This window comes from Microtus oregoni, unplaced genomic scaffold (genome assembly GCF_018167655.1).
Source record: "Microtus oregoni isolate MIOR12 unplaced genomic scaffold, Mior012 000008F_ref0000371, whole genome shotgun sequence".
Lineage (NCBI taxonomy): Eukaryota > Metazoa > Chordata > Mammalia > Rodentia > Cricetidae > Microtus > Microtus oregoni.
Genome location: NW_024543067.1, coordinates 8,602,256 through 8,617,403, shown reverse-complemented (window position 1 = coordinate 8,617,403; position 15,148 = coordinate 8,602,256). Strand labels below are relative to the sequence as shown.

The 15,148-nt window shown below is 39.8% G+C and overlaps 1 protein-coding gene across 2 annotated transcripts in view; it reads right to left on the bottom strand.

The window, feature by feature from the left end:
• The window catches only part of Sntg1 (syntrophin gamma 1), a 409,578-nt gene extending 396,934 nt beyond the window's left edge, over window positions 1-12,644 (bottom strand). For both annotated transcript variants that reach the window (XM_041657058.1, XM_041657057.1), the window contains exon 1: window positions 11,666-12,644. The gene's annotated coding sequence lies outside the window, so the exon portion shown is untranslated. The remainder of the gene's footprint in view (window positions 1-11,665) is intronic.
• Between the last annotated feature and the right edge of the window lie 2,504 nt (window positions 12,645-15,148).

Below are 15,148 nucleotides of genomic sequence, written 5' to 3'. Positions count from 1 at the left end.
TAAACTCTCGATAATATTTATGAATATATGATAATCATATATGACATACTATCAAATAACTTAAATATACATATATACACATGTATCTGCATATACTTCAGGTTGAGAAAGCACATTTATTCATTTCTGTGTGCATGTGCACTTATTTATAAATATGTGTTGGCACATACTTGCCAATGTACTGGTAGAGGTCAAGCAACACTGAGTAAGCTTTTTCCTTGCACCATGGGAGTCTCAGGGATCAATTTCAGGTCACCAGGTTTGGAGACAAGTGCTTCAATCCTCTGGGCCATCTTGCTGGCCCTCTCCCAATTATTAACAGCTCTGAGACTTTATAAATAATTAAGATGCTTTTGGCTTACTTTTACCCAGGCAATTCAGTCTTAATGGTTGTGTTTAATGTTTCTGTTTGTGGCTTGTTAATATTTTTTGTTCTGTGCTTTGCATTTTACTATTTTCATGTATCAGTAGACAAAATTTGAATCTAAAGCATGCATCACTTTTATGCCACTATTAATTCACTAATAGGAGAACGTCATAAAAAGAAGAAAGGTTTGTTTGGTTAATGTCTTCATAAGTTCAGTCTATAGTGCTTCAACCTACTTACTCTGAACCTGGAGAAGCTGAGCCGCATGGCAAAGCAGTATGTGGCAGGTAGACATTAGCTCAGGGAGAAGAGGACACGGTGAAAGGGGAAGGGACTGAAGACTACAAATAATCCTCAAGGCACAACCCAATGACATACTTGCTCAAGCAAGGCATCACTTCTCAATGCTTCTATCACCTAGGAAAGCAGCCCCACTGTCTGGGAAGCAAGATTCTAGCATCCAGACCTGCTGTAGACATTTCATAGTCAACCATAATACATGCATAGCATTTGCAACAGCCTTCCTTTTTATATTCTCTAGAATAGTTTAACTACTCAGTGCACCTTGACTCTAAAGCTGTGTGGAATTTATTTCTTTTTCCATGATGTAGGGGGCGTCAATAATTCAAGACCTTTATTTGCTCACAGAAATTTCTTGTTGTCTGCTCTAAGTTTTGTTTTCCTTTGGTTAGGTTTTCAATTTTCTACTTCTTCATGCAACACTATTTTAGGTTTGTAAAACAAAGGGATGGGTTGCTTTATAAGATACCCATGGCTAGATTCAAGCTCTAATAGCAACAGCCATGACAGCTGCAGTCAGGGTCCCCAGTACGAGTTGGCTTTATTCCTGCATGAATCACTTGATTCCTTATATCTCAGCCATCGCCAGAACCACAGATAAACTCAGAGAATGCCATAAAGTTTGAAAAACATACTTCCTAAACCTATGAACACTATGCTTGTTGACTCCACCCAGTCCTTACTCACGAGTGTTCCACAAGTCCAGCATTCTGCCAACAAATTGTTAAAGAACCATTTTTTACACTGTTGACTTTTCCATACTAAGTTTTTCTTGCTTATGCTAATTGCATTCAGATATTAACTATAGCCTTACTTTAATTTTGCAATGTGATGTTTTTATATCTTTAGAATTTACATCAATGTTCTTCATCACTTTTACCTTTTTTTACTTTCTAAAAAATATTTCAGGCTAGAAATTTACATTTAAATTATCTGTGCTCTACAACATCTTGTGTGTAGTATTTATTATTGTTCTATGTAAAATATTTTGTCATTATACAGGTAAAATGTTTCTTAATTTTTAAATATATTGGAATTCTCTAGTTTTGAAAATTTTAAAGACTCTTTTTTGAGATAGGGTATCATGTATCCCAAGAGTCTCTTGAACTCCTGATCTTCTTGCTACTGCTTGCTAAGTGATAGTATTGCAAGTGTACAGAATAATAGCAATGTTCGGTGCTAGGGTTGAATGTAGGGATCTGTGCATGCTAGGCAGTCACTCCACCAACTGAGTAGTTAATATCAACAGAAAGTTGATCAGAAAATACAAAGTTCTCATAAGTGCCCTGCGCCTATCACAGACCTCCTGTGATAGATGTCTGCCATCAAAAAACACAACTGTTTGTGACAATTGATGCAGATTTCTAGGGTTTGTTCTTATTATTGCATATTTTATAGGCTTAGTCAATGTATGAAAATGTGTATCTTTAATCACAATTCCATAAATTGGTGTCACCGCTCTCAAAAGTCCCTATACTCTGTATTATCATTCCCCCTTTTGCCAAGCCAATGGACATGTGGCCATCCCGTGGAGCATCGATGACCTTCCAGTGACTATACTCCTGAATAAAAGTGACTGCCCTTCACACAGCAGTCATCAGCTGTCAATAGTTTCTCAGCTGTGGACGTGGCTTTGGGAGTCCATCCCTCCTCCGTGTTTGTAATTTTTGGCATGCTGGATCTTATGCGGGTCTTGGGTAGGTAATCTCTGTGGCTATCAGTTCATGTGTTAAACAGACATGTGATGTTAGGATGACAGCATTGCACAGAACCACTTGTGAAATATTCCTATACTGTGGAAATTATACTGTGATTGGCTTAATAAAGAAGCTGGCTGGCCAATGGCTGGACAAGATAAGGTTAGGCAGGAGAACCAGACTAAGGAGACTGGGAAGAAGAAGGGCAGAGTCAGAGGAGTTGCCAGTGAGATGCAGAGAGGAAACAGTAGGTGCAAGATGAAAGAGAGGTAACTCCATGTGACAGACTATAGATTAATAGAAATGGCTTAGTTTAAGCTGCAAGAGCTAAATTAGTAATAACCCTGAGCCATTGACAAGCAGCTAAAATTAACATTAAATCTCTGTCTCCGTTACTTGGGAACTGGCAGTCAGGAAAGAAAAGTCTTCCTACGTCTCCTCCAGCTCTTTCCATTCTTTTAGCCCCACTTACTCAGTGTGCCCTGAGCTGTGAAGCTGGAGGAGTTGATATAGATATCACAGTTAAGGCTAAGTATTTACAGTTCTTTATTTTCCACAATGGACATAATGTTCCTCTACCATAAACATTGCCCACTACACTGAGAAACTTTACCGTCAAGGGTAAAGAACTGTACCAGTCTGTGGATATAAACACAAATGTGCACTTTTTCATGTCTCATGATGCAGGTTGTCTGTCTGTGCTACAGTAGACGGAGGGTATATTGGTCGCCCCAATTTTGGTATTTATGAATAAACCCATTATAGCTATTCTTGGACAAATTTGGTGTGCAGATAAATGTTTTCAATTCATTAGGGTACATGTCATGCAGTATGATTTCTGGATCTTTAGTAAACATATGTTTAGAAGAAACTCCCAAACAGTCTTAGGATAGGGGCTCTACTACTGGATCTTCATACCAGCTTTGAAGAACAGCTCCTATTTTAATTCTCACAGTCACAAATGAGTTCAGGTTAACAATGGTGAGACACAAAGAATGGCTATATTCTATTTTATTGTATTGCACAATTGTCAATACCTAGGTTTAACCCCAAACTGTAATGCTGTAAGATGTTACATCAGGGCATGATGGATGAGGTCCCACAAGAAAATATTTTTACAGTTCCCTTAAAGTTCATAATGATCTCAAAATAAAAACATATGAAACACAGTCGTTATCTAAATCCAAAATTTATATACCTTAGTAAAGCTTGAACCCTGCCCTGCTTCTCTTCCAGCTCTTTACTCATTTTCCTTTTTTATGCTAGAGTTAAAATCACATGTCCATAGGTAACTTTCTCTCGCTGATCTTCAAATATAATCATGAAGTAAATGGCTCTGTTTAAACTCAGGCATGAACTAAAGTTTAAAATCATAACAAACAACTAATACTTTCAGATGGTCAACTGGATATTACAAACAATAAGCGCATAGCTAGCTCTGTCTTGTAATGCCATCTTGATTTTGCCAGACTTCATTACACTCTAATCTTCTTCAAATTGGTAGCAAACCTTAGGTTTTACCCAGTTGCAAATAACTAACAGAAAGAAGTCTCGGAATGATAAATTGTACTTGCCATCTCATCAGTATTCTGGCCACTTGATGTTGAAAGCAAGAGTTGTAAACTAAGCAAGACAACTGTTGAACAGAGACTTTTTGTAAGTTATTTTCTCTTATTTAGTATATCCATTTTTAAGGAAAGACTAATTAATCAAAAGCTACTGAAATATTATTTTTGGTGTGTTAAGTGTGAAAATTATTTGACAATTCTACATACTATTTAAATTTGACTGTTTCAACCCTTTATCATTTGTATATCTTAAACTATATTGCTTTTAACAGATTTCATCTCTGTACTAATCTGAATCACTAAAATTTATTTGACTTGAAATTTTCTTCAAAATACCATAGAAAATTACAAAGCCACTAATATTACAGGAACACATATTACTTTAACAAACCAATATGTATGTCTAATGATGTTTTAAAATGTCTTGGTTCTCATCAGTTAGACAGTTACTACTAATGCATTTTATAGCATATTTTATGAAAAGCCATTAAAACCTGCCGCTGCATCTCATATTTATTCCATAAATACTAGGACATCATTTATAAAAGATCGCCTTGTTCTAAATACTGCGATACAGATCACAAATCCTATTTGCCAGCCAGGAAATTTTCATTCTTTACAAAAATATATGCTAAGTAATTCATCATGTGCCAACTATTTTTTTAAATCTCCATATAGTTTTTATGGTCCAAGTGTGCAAAATACACATTCAACAGGAATAAGTATGATATCTTCTAAGGTTTACACTTAGTTTTGTTTTTTGTTTTTTTTTTTTTAATCTGAGTGCCATGTTGCTCCTAAGGCTCAGCCTCTTAAAATGCAGCTTTGCTCTACATGTAGAAGGATAGGAATTGGCTTAGCTGAACTGAAGCGCCTATTCAAATGTTCTGGGGCAGCATATCAAAGGAAGAATCTATGGGATTTGCAATTCTGTTTTCGTAGCATGAAAAACATCCTGTTCAAAGCTTCATAAACTGGTACTGGGCTGTGGTGGCGCACGCCTTTAATCCCAGCACTCAGGAGCAGAGGCAGATGAATCTCTGTGAGTTCAAGGCCAGCCTGGTCTACAGAGAGAGTGCCAGGATAGGCTCCAAAGCTACAGAGAAACCCTGTCAAAAAAAAAAAAAAAGGTTTAAAAAGTAATTATTTCTAGAACTCAATTAATTTCTTTTTCTGTGATTATACCTTATTTCTCCTTATCCTCTTCCAAAAGAGTTTCTGGTCAGAGTGAAATGAGACTAGAGTCCAAAGACATTTCATAGTTGAGAAAAGGCCTTTGTGCCACAAAGCAATTACATTTTCAGCATTGCTCTGGAATTCTGACAGTATTCTAAAAGTCATCAGATATCAGATATTATGTTTATTTTTAAAAACTTAGGAGACATGGTTAAAAAGGAAAAATAACTGAAAATCATTTTTCTAGTTGGATTTCCAGATTCTTCTGGTAGAATAGCAATATGAAGAAAAAACAATAGTAAATAATAAAAGGTAGGCCTGAATCACTGCATTTTTAAGGTTATAGCCAAAAGGGTTACATTGAATACAGTTATCTACATAGAATTATTTTTAATTCAGAAGGAATAAGTTATTGCATTTTACAAATATGGTCAAGACATTAATAGCCAATTGCCACTGTGTGAAGGATAAGGGTGATAATTATTTCAAAACGAACACTTGAATGTAAATCTACGACCAGACATTCCTTTGAGACCACAGATTGTTGACATACCTATGCTTCCACATGCACAGGTGGTGTGCACTGATGACCTTTAGGGACGCCACTGAGACCTGACTGTTGTTCTGACAAATCCAGGTAACAGCACTGCATACAACACCCTTCACCCCTTCCATGCTGATCAGGACCTTCTTAATCTACATGGCTTAGGTGATGAATCAGTGCTCCACAGTGACAGTCCGCAACAGCTTCCGTTAACGCATTCAGCTGTCTGATTTACCAGCAAAGAAGGAATAAATTACCCACCGTTTGGTGGTACATTAACTCCTTTAGGTTACTGGGGAGCCTTTAAGTGTGGTGAAGAGGTAATTTGCTAAATGGTACATTGTTGGTTTAGAAAGCTTAATTGGCCTCCAGAAACGTCGATAATTTATTCCTGTAGGATACGTGATAACGCCAGGTGCTTACACAGAGAATCTGAGCGGCTCAAGAAAGAAACCTGGGCATCAAACAAACAGAAATTAACATTTTGCCTCAACCACCTAAGGATTCCTAGCTATCCTATGGAATTAGCCTCTTTTGGTCTTCTAGGTCACAGAGCAAATATGCTTACCGCCATACATGATGATTAGATTTCAATCCCTGGGATCCAAATGACAGGGAGAGAAGCCATTACTTCATGCTAAGTTGTTGCTTAAGCTCCAATGAAGTGTGTGTCATGTTTCCATTAATGCATGCACACATATCATGAACTTGCACATGTCATCTCACCCACACAAATAAAAAATGAAAGTAATAAAAAAATCTACAGCAAAGAAGAAAAAATGTAAGAAATAAGATGCGTATGTATATTCTGTATATTCAGAATTATCTAAGTTTTTCACATCAAAAACAAAGAAAAACAATATATAGAGGGAAGGTATAGTAAGAAAAACAGACATATCACTTTTCCAGATTTTTTTCCACCTCAAGTAAATAACATGTTTCATGTTACTATGAAAGTCAGTAGTGTAGTTACTAAAGCAAACTTGTTATTGGTCTGTCCTGTGTATTTTACATGGTTACCTAAAAATTAACATATAACAACTCATATTAAACAAAAGAAATTCCCTCCCATGTGTAATTGTGTATATGTATTTGTTATGATTCAGTATATATATGTGTGTGTGTATAATATAAATATACTTAACATAAAATATATGTGATATATATATATATATATATATGATCATTCTCTCCAATAGCTTACAGAGTCTTAAAACTTCAGCAGTATCTCCATTCAGATAACTGTATTAAAAGTGTTGGTTTTCCCTTTCTCATGAAATGCAACTTCCCACCTCTGTCAATTTTTTAAATCCTTCTGAAGAGTACTATATATGGATAAAATACTGGCGTTGACATGACAGGTACAAAGCGTACACAAGGTCAGCTGGTTCTGACTCTTGATTCTCCCTTGTGTCCTGGTGGCATCTCATCACCCGGTTTTGGTTGACTGTCCTCTGAGTTTCACCCCTTGGGATGCAGTTGTCCTCATCCTAAGCTTGGCCCACCATGACTGAAAAATGCTCTTAAATTATGACTTTCAATCCTTTATCATTTTGATAAAGTCAGAAAGTACAAGACAATATCTCTAACAACTTCATCACTAAAATATAAACTCAATAAAATACAGCTGTAATAGTATTGGTTTGTGTGTTCATTCCTGTTTTTAACTTAAAAAAAATATTACCACAACCTGAAATTATCAAATATTTAAAGAACTGTTTATTACTGTTTACTAAACAGTAATACTCTGACTGTGCTGGCAAGTTGAAAGTCAAGTCACTAAAAGCCCAAATTTTCTCTAGTTCTTGGAATATTTACAATTTTAAGCAAGGTTATCACTGATAAAGGACAAAGTTCTCAGGCAAGAAATTGTCTTTACTTTCTATTCTTTTCCTTAAATCTTTATCATTCATTCCTTCTCACAAGCCAATTCTCATAATTAAAAATCCTACACCCAAATGATTACAATTTCTTAGGCTATAGACCAATCACCAAATATTTTGACCACAAAACATTTTAGACATGACTATTCTGTCAAGCAATCATTCATCTTAAACATGCTACCATTATTTTTAGTGATAGCCTAATTCCTACAGAAATAAAAATATGTGACATCATAGAAAATGACATCAAAACTGTGACATCTGATGGAAACTGAGAGCACTGAAGAGGCATCTGCGCATAACCTAGGCTGCAGACCAGATGAAGACTGCACCTTCATAGCACCTGACTGCCCCAACAGTCAGCCCCACAGAGCCGCATTTCCCCATCCCCACTGACCATAAATCAAACTTAATTCTTCAGGAGTCTTTAGACAGTTTCAAAGTCTATATAGTCTTCTGAGTCTCTGTGTCCATACAATCAGTAATAAAAATTCTTCCCTCCCAGAAGAGAAAATCATACACAAAGACAGTGACAACATGTCCAGAAACCACAATGGAAGTTGTTAGAGTGGAGTGGGGTGGTGCTGACCTAGATCTGAGCAACTGGTAGAAAACGTGACTCTAATGCTGAATGACAAACATTTTTAAACCAAATTCTACCTAGTTTGACATTTTTATATAAAGGACAGAGGTGTAAAGAGAGCAGCATTGTCAGGAATTTTTTACATTTTCACCAAGAGGGCTTTTCTATCCATCCTCGACATGCAGCAATTTTAGGAAACCTTTCCATGAGTGAATGAATGCTACTAGAAATTCCTCATGAGAGCTAACAGATAACGCACGGAAGTTCTCTGGAGACTCTCAGAGCATCATAGTTAACTTTCTACTTGTCCATAAAATACATATCATTTAACCTGTCAATTAACATTTAAGAAATATAGGTGTCGGGAGCTGGAGAGATGGCTCAGTGGTTAAGAGCATTGCCTGCTCTTCCAAAGGTCCTGAGTTCAATTCCCAGCAACCACATGGTGGCTCAAAACCATCTATAAAGAGGTCTGGCGCCCTCTTCTGGCCTTCAGGCATATACACAGACAGAATATTGTATACATAACAAATAAATAAATAAATGTTTAAAAAAAAAAAAGAAATATAGGTGTCTCTATGTGTAAAGATTTGCTTCTTATTGGCTGATAAAAATTTCCCAACTGGTGGGAAGAAATCAAGAATCAGTGAGTGACTTGTCCTACACCTTACACCAGGATTCCAGGAAGCCTGATGGTTTCACCGCCAAAAAGCACTTGCTGTATACATGTTTATCACATTCGGTTACAGAGGAAGAAGATACTAAGTAAGTGTTCTACTCTTTCTCACTGTACAGGTATTGGGAGATGTATGATGACCCATTTCTGCCAGCAATATTCTTTTCTTCATTAGTAGCTTTCGCTTCATGTGTCAGATTGCAGTGAGTAGATTCATTGCCTGTTACTACACCTTTTAAATAGTAAAATAATACCAACTATCAAAGGACCTTCTTAAATCTGAAAATCTCATATTTTAAATTTTTTAATTTACTAAAACTCAAGAAAATGAACAATTTCAAAGACAAGCCTCAGACACTCAAATTGAAATGATCTACAATTAATGAGAATTACCTTTAGATAGTCAATTAACATTCATGTAGTCTACACAAAAGTTTAGACAAATATTTATGGTTTTATGATTTAGTTTGTATTTGACTTTGGTTTTCAGATATTTGCGAATAGAATCTGAATATTTTGCCCAAACTAATTTACAGCTCACTTTATATCACATATGGGCCTCAAACTTGACACAGTTCTCCTGTATCAGCTTCCTCAATGTTTAAATTAGACATATGATTTATCATTCCCAGCATTGATGGTCTGTTTTATAATAATTTATAATGCAAAGATTTGAGTCAGAATTTCTTTCCAACCTGTTATAACTCCATGTCTAGGCAAAAAGAGGAAAACACTAGAAGAGATTCCAGGACTAACTCACCTCTAGGATTAATACACTAATTGAGTTGGTATTTGTGAAGCCTGGACATCCTTTCTCCAATATAAAACAAAATATCCAGTTAGACAGGGACTGATTGCATGCATTGGAGACACTTTTCAAATCAAGTGTTGATTTCATTTCAGAGATGAGTGGAATCAAAATGAAGGCTGATTTACAGGAACCCTCTTACTCCTTTATCGGCTCACGTATCTGTTTACACCTTTATTTTTTCAGTTAATTGTGATTAGAGATGACCCTTTAGATAGCTACTAAATAGTCTTAACAAAAATCCTATCTCGGTGCTACGTTTCCCCAGGGAGAGCAGCTGGCAAGTGCGTCAATACACTCTCTTGATATTTAACTGGTGAATCAGAATTATTTACTTCCGTGAGCAAATCTGCAAGGGGATTAGGCACAGATACCTTTTACTTCATTCAGTTTCTGTTCCACATGGAGAAAGCCTGCCCCCCTCCACAACTGAGAAGGAAACGATCATAAGACACACAGGCTTCATTCCAGAACACATTCCCACGTTTCATTTTATGCGCCACTCAATGGGGGAGTCCATTTGCATTAATTAATTAACATCCAAAATGATAGTCAAGTCACATGCTGCAACTCTCCTGAAATCTGCTTGCATTCTTGGATTAGAAAATAAAATGATTCTGCATGGGGCACACTAGAGGAATCCACGTCAATCAGCGCAGCCTCCTATTCTTCTGACGATCATTTCTGACCTATGTAGGGCAGCCGTGCCCCCGAGGAGTTCCTGCTCTCTATCTGTGATGCAAGCTGCTTCTTGGTGAGAGGTCAGTGATCGTTAAGAAACGACAGCTCTTCAGAGCAGAACTGTTCATCCCAGTCAATGGGAAACTGGCAGCCATTGGTCCACCAACAAATACCACCCTGTCTCAGAGGAGTCGGTGTTCAAATTGACAAAGCGAGAGTTAGAGTGATTGGGATGTGAAGGTATTCTATTTTCAGCTATGCGTGGTATATAAAATTAAAAGAAATAAATCCTCCAAACCCCTGCAGTTTTTCTCAGAGACAAACTCATTCCACAGGCTTGGTTAAGCATATACCATCACGACTGTGTGATTCCTTCCTGTGATTCCAAGCTCTCCAATGAGCAGAATGCGCTCACTGGACTTGGGTGAGTTCTTTCTGAAATGTCAGGCATAAACTCTACATTTGTGTGACAGTTTCACAGGGGAAACCTTTCCATTAAAGCACAGTGCTCACCAAGGTCATTGTGGAAGGTGCAATTTTAAAGCCGTAAAGGAAGAGTCTGGGTAGAAGTATCAAGAAAAAAAAAATCATCATGTTAAAATGTACAGTGTGTGAAGAACTGATTAGTCTCTGCTACTTAGTTGATTTCAGAGACAAGTGTGTTTTGTAGAAGTGACCAGTCAGAATGGTGAGGGAAAATCCCACTCTTAAAAGAGGCACAAGGAAGGTGCTTAATCCTGCCTTCTAGAGGATCAAGGCTGACAGAGCAGCCTTGAGGTATCTGTTGATAAGTCTGCAGATTCTAACTACACTTGGAGGCCCTCAATATAAAAGGGGTCAGATATTGAAATATATGTGTGTGTGTGTGCACACGCGTGCATATGCACGCACAAGTGTGTGTATATGTCCCTGTAAATATTTTAGCAACTTATCACCATCTAAAATATTACAAGTAATTGAACCATTTCCAACTTTTGACTGAGTTTCAGATGTAATATAACACAACCAGAAACATTTTTAGCTGAATGTCATGATCACCAAACATCAGCGCACATTAGTTTTAAAGAAAATAACAAGTAAGACATGCACAGATACCCAGAGGTGCTAGCTAAGCAGGAAGAAAATGGCCAAGTAAAAGTTTGCTATGCTAATGTAAGCCACCTACATATTGTTGCCACTACCGTCACCTAAGAGACTCTAGAAAAATAAAATTCCAGACCAATTTATCAAGGAACAGATTTTTACAAGATACTAGTGTGGGAATAACCATTTTAAAACAACCAGAAATACTTACTTTCCTTAATCCTCAACATATAAATTCATATCTTTTCCAAAGTCATTAGTGTGCGTGGAAACATGGACATAATTGTGTTATCACATACCTGCTGAGCAGAGGAAATGGAGTCTTTTCCGCTACTCTAATGTTGGGGTTTAGTATCTCCAACCTCTCGCAAAGCCGTTTCCACCACAGCTGCAATCCAGTCTGGGAAGTTCTTGTTTAAAGAACTGTGGGCCTTTGGGTATTTCAACTCCTGCTGCAGCGCTTACAGTTCCTTGGTGCTTCTAAGAACTTCAACTCCACTCTTCTGCCTGCTTTCCTTCCAGCCCATGCAGAAAATTATTTTTGGAGTTGCTGCCCAGAGTTTAACCACGCGGAGTCGGGTTCCTATGAGTGACAAGAGGATGAGGAAGGCAGGTTTTCAACCATCAAGGAAGGGGACCGGAGGCACCGCCTTTTAGCTGCCGAGAGCTCTTGTCCATGACAGTGACCACAAGGACAGCAGTAGAGGCAGCCGCAGCAGCACACCTAAGTCCCCAAGACGGAGGCCCAGCTGGGAGACGCTGTCCATCCCCTCCGGTGCTGAAGAGAGGGGATTAGGACCCTGTAGCCGAACGCAGATCCTATTTTCGTGCTAAGGCCTCTTCCAGGGCTTCCAGCTTTGCCGTTTTTTTCTCCATGGCTCATTTCTTAAGAATCGGTGGTCTCTCCAGCATAATATCCTCCAGTGTATACGCTGTCAGCGTTTCCGGAGAGTCAGGAATCCGTGGGAAATAAGAACTGAGCGTCTTCTGAGTTCACGGAGGCTCTGAGTGGGTTTCCTAATGGTAGAAATGAAAAGAACGCACGAACATGGGCGCGCGCACGGGCGCACGCGGGGTTGGGGGGGGGGGGTGCAGAGAGAAAGAGACACAGAAGAGAGGGGAGGAGGAGGGGAGGCTGAGCACTGTGCAAACTGTAGAGGTGCTTGGCAAGCTCGTGAATCTTTAACCACATGAAACGAGAAGGATTATTTTGAAGGGGCCAGCAATCTTGCTTCCCATGGCAGGGACATATTCACATTTCGAAGCCCTAAGCGGAATTCCAAGATGACGAAGTAAGGATGCCCAGTTCCCTCCTCACACAGAGACAGAGTCTTGCCAGAGAATGCGGAAACAGGAGGAAGGGACAGGGAGAGGACTGGGATACCTTTGTTCCCGAGGCGTTGTGGCGCGGTGGAGAGCTAGGCACAGACACCGAAGTCCGAGCGTGCGGCCAGGCCAAGGAGATTGCGTTCTAGCACCGACCCTCCCACCGCCTGGGTTTCCGCAGGGGCGAAAGCGTCTCGCGGAACAAAAGACTGGATGAGTGTAGTCGATCAGGTAAGCGGGACTGCTAGGCCATCCCTAAAAGACTTGGGTAAGGTTTAGGCATAGAATCGAGACGCTCAGGCGTCTAAGCTCAGCAGTCCGGCTCCTGGCGGTGCAGTGCAAACCCCACTCCATTAGAGAAGCTTCCTGTGGAGCTGGACACGGGCTCACATTGGTGACCCTATAGGAGGCTGCTGAGGGCTCCGCCATCCACACGTGGCAAACGGTGCCTCCACGCATGGAGTGAGATGGGGCAATTGAAATACACAGCATGGGAAAATGGGGCCAGCTGCTTAAAACCGCGCCCCTGCGGGGCCGGGCGTGACTATGGGAAAGCTGCAAATCGCCGGCTGACACCAGCCTGGGCAGCGCCTAACTCCAGCCAAAGGACTTGTGCAGCGTGGACTTCTGCACCAGGAGTTTGTTCCCACCTAGGGACCCGAACGAGCGGAGCACAGAGTCGCTGCGAAGGCACTAGGGTTCACCCGATGCGGATGGATGCCCGCTCTCCGCCCGCACCGGTTCTTGCTTTTCCCACGCCTCGGACTAACTGGGGAAGTCATGGAATTATTCCACGCTTCGCCTCCCCCGCCCCCCGCACTCCCGCCAGCTGTGCTTTCGCTTCCCCTCCGCTGGAAGCTCAGTGCCTGTGGGTCATCCCGCGTCGCCAGATGGCGTTCTGCGGAGTTTACGGGGCTGCAGGATGAGGAAGGGAGGCAGCAGCCCCGCCAAGGGCTAGGCTGCTGCCCGGAGAGGACATGGCTTCAGGGAAAAAAGCACGAGGAGCGCAGTTCCTCAAGCAGCTGGGCCTGCTTTCCCTGATTTGGGGCCATTCCCTGTTTCCTGCTCCTCGTGGTTCTTGCTGCAAGAGGCCCAGGCTAGCGCAGCCCTCATTTCAGGACGAGGGGCCAGGCCCACGCTCTCTTACTCCAGGTCTGAACCTGACTCTGGGGCACATTATAACTCCGGAGTCCCACGAGCACCTGGTGATGGTGATGTGCCTGAGCATGAGATCCAAAGACGCAGTTTGGGAGCTAGCTAATTTTAAAAAGCTGTTTTGTTTTTCGGTTCCTGGGGAAAGGCTTATGGTAAATTACTTTTCCCTCTTCTTACCACCACTGCAAACACGCTTTTCTTGTATCTGTGTAAACAAATACGTGTTTGTCCAAATACGTTTCAGAAGGTACCCTATTTTTGTCAGAGGATAAAAATAGCTTGCTTAAATTAAAGGCTGTGTTTGTTTTCTTTGCTCCGTTACATGCTTACTTCAATTGATTCAAGTAATTGTTTAAATTGTTTCTTGTATGTGTGGAGACATAAATCATCACAGGAAATTAGCCCGGCGAACAAAAGCCTATAAATATAGCACAGGAATGCTGCAAATTTAAAGCAAATGCACATCCTTACCAACCACAGGGACAGATTTCCCTTTGTAGAGCACAGATTTATGCTAACGCAGAGCCTCGCTCTCAGCCGTCTCCTCCTCCCTCTCTGTGGCCACCACATAAAAAGAAATAGTTGATTAATTGAAGCTGTCGGGAACTAACAGGTTATAGTAGTTTGACGTCTTTTCTTGAAGAAGCAAATCTGTTGCACGTTTCTCCTGGTTCGGAAAGCACTGTTGAATGAAGGTGGTGACGAGCAAATGCGGAGGATCATCCGATGGGACAAACGCATGGAAAGAATACTAAAAGGGCAGATAGGCCGAGGTGGATTGGAAAACTAGTCTTTAAAAAGATGCTGTTGAATAAAACTTGTACAATGAAAATCTCAATCATTTTTATTCTTAAAAGTTACTTTTGTTTTCTATATGTGTTCTTATATATAGAAGTATATATATGTAAAACAAAAGTAACCTACCTTCTATACTATATGTGTATGTATACGTACAAACATGTGTGTATATATTTTTGTACTTTATGTGTATTTACACATACATGTGATATATATATATATATATATATATATATATATTAGAAGGTAAGTCAGCAGAGCATTCTGTGAGGAACAGGCAGTGACTAGAGTCCTCAACTAGTCAATCCTCAATTTAGATGCAGCCTCACCTAACACACTTCACAAGGCCAGGATCTTAGAAACAGAATAGTTAGGCACATTTTGGAGACAATGTGAATTGGTATCGGAGTGTTTGGCAGTTCAAAGCGAGAGTTAAATGGAACATGATACTATTATAACCTTCGCTCATGCCTGTACAGGTTCTCCAACCTTGATAACCATTT